Here is a 2,830-nt window from a genome sequence, read left to right on the forward strand (position 1 = left end):
TATCTGAACTCCTTCTTTGAAGCAACCTTGGTGAAGTCGGTAACTCCTCCGTTTGTTCATGATAATGATCATCCAAAAATGGTCATATCTCATTCTCAGCTCAAGTCAATACATCTTATTAATGTATCTATCTTTCGATCTGTCACAAATTGTTTTTACTAGAGCGTTTCATACTGCTTTAATTTGTTGGGCTTCCTTGGTCAGTGAGGCTACCCCGACATTCAACGAGGAAACTACGCGTCTGAGGCCGTGATGGTTAGCATCTCAAAAACTCATTCTATCTCGTTTAACATGCTACTTTATATTGTACTCAACATCATTGGTTCTATTTTTTACCATTTTGATTAAAATAATATAAAAACCTCACAACTAACCACAACAACCCACTGCCACCGCCAAACCCATACCTACAGCCAAAGCCATAATTAACCACCACCCCTGCCAAAATCCGAGAAACCCACACCCAAAATGGCAAAATCAATCATCACTACCAAACCCACAACCAAACTCACAAAAATCAACCACAACTAAAATCAATCACCACCACTACCAAAGTCAAAATTCACAAAAGCACACCCAAAATTAACCACTACCACCAAACCCACAGAGATGGAGAAATAGAGAAGAGAGAGAAAGAAAAAAGAAAGAACCAGTGAAAAAGAAAAAGGAAAAAAGAAAGAAGAGAGACGAAAGGTGAATAAAGAAAAAAAGAAAAGAAGAAAAGAAAGGAGAAGCACCAGCGAAGAGGGAGATTCTGGCATTTTACCCTTAATTTTTAAAAAAATTGGCAATATGCCCCTGTTTGCAAACTATATAGGGGTGTGCCCCTGTTTCGATACTTGACTACCCTAAAATCGAGTTCAATTAAATACTCGATTTGTAGAAAATTGAGTTATGCCCGATCAAACTTAAAAAAAAAAAAAAAAAAAAAAAAAAAAAAATTGAATGGAACTTGAATTGCAGAAAATCGAGTTCCATACAAAAAAAATTTTATAAGTGTGATTGCCCCATATTCAGGGAGCCCTATAATGGCGTTTTTAAGCCCTATAGTAGCGTTTTAAAACCCTATAGCGGCGTTTTACTGCAAATTTTTTTATAAGTGTGATTACCCCATATTCAGGGTGCCCTATAGTGGCGTTTTTAAGCCTTATAGTGGCGTTTTTCAGCCCTATAGCAGCGTTTTCCTGCAAATTTTTTTATAACTGTGGTCGCCCCATTTAGGAAGCCCTATAGTGGCTTTTTTTAAGCCCTATATTGATGTTTTAAAGCCCTATAGCAGCGTTTTGGAACTCGACTTCCCTAAAATCGAGTTCCATGTTTTTATTTTTTTTATTTTTTTTTTATAGTTTTATTGGGCATAACTAGACTTTCTATGAATCGAGTATTTCATTGAAACTCGATTTTAAGGTAATCGAGTATTGAAACAGGGGCATATCCCTATATAGTTTCAAAATAGGGGCATATTGCTAAATTTTTTAAAAATTAAGGGTAAGTAGAATCTCCCAGTGAAGAGATACAAAAGAGGTGAAGAAAGAAAAAATAAAAGAGAGAGAGAGGAGCTCAGGAGACATACCAATACCTGAGAAAGAGAGAAAAAAGTGTAAAATTGAAAAGTAAGAGAGAGAAATATTTCTTTAACTCATAGTAGAATATAAAAAATACGAAGTATTATTATTTATTGCACATGAGCTATAGATGACACTTTACTGTGCTTCAATTGCTAAAAAACAATTTTATCTATTTTACAAAATATTTAACGTTAATGGTTTTTGTAGTTGCACGATTTTCCTGGTCCAAATCCTATTGATCAGGCCTTGGCCCAAGGCGCAACACACAATAAATCTTTGTAGAGGATGGGTCAAAGAACTTAGCCTCAGTGAACTTAGTCGGTCTGATGCATGGACAATGTTATTGTAGAAACAAAAAAAAAAAAAAAAAAACACAAGAATGGATGTCTAACAGAAGATTCTATTTCCTGGGTACAGATCATACATTTTTTCATCCCTCTCTTTGAGGGACTCCACTACATTATATAGGTCTTTCATTCTTATCTGAACCTTACACTTGTTGATCATTTAAGCCCCCACTTGAGCACCTGTCCTATCAAGCACCCTTATCACTCCCTTGTGAGTTGCAGTGGCCAAGGTAGCACTGTTCAGGGGTCTTTTCCTCATTAATGCGGCCAAGAGGGTGGTTGTGACACATTTAATGTGGTGGTGGCAGCTTTCCATGAGATATTTTGGGTTTTATTCTTTTTTATATGCTTGGAGGATGAACTGCAATGGTTGGGGCGAGCTCTTGATCCGGACTTCGTAATGTCCGAGGAGGAGTTACTCCTCGGACAGGTTTCTTTTACCGCAATTGGGCTTAAATAATGTTTGGGCTATGACTTCTCCTCGGACAGGATTCTTCTCGGACGGGCTCGTAGTTTAATTAGCCCATTATTTTGGGCCGGGCCCCACAATAGTCCCTCAAAACTCCAGTTTTTATTTCCTTCCGAGGAGAAAAGCGGGGTTTTGACGCTAGTGAGGGTGGAAGTAAGGAGGGTTTGGGGCGCGCGTGCGGGCAGTTACTTTGGACGCGCTACAATTTACGAGGCGCAGCCATTTACTCCCGGAGGCTTTATGTCCCCTTCATCCAACGGTGAGGCGTGGATCGGACGGCCAGCATTTTTTCTCGAATTTTTAGGCGGGAGCGATCTTTTCTCTCTCCTCCCGGCTATATAAGACGTCAGAGAGATTCAGTTTTCTTTTTATCGGCATCTCATTAACTCCAGGGGATTCCAGAGAACTCCATCGAACTCTAGAGATCTACGAATACTTGCGTCCGT

This window comes from Quercus robur, chromosome 6 (assembly GCF_932294415.1).
Source record: "Quercus robur chromosome 6, dhQueRobu3.1, whole genome shotgun sequence".
Taxonomy (NCBI): Eukaryota; Viridiplantae; Streptophyta; class Magnoliopsida; order Fagales; family Fagaceae; genus Quercus; species Quercus robur.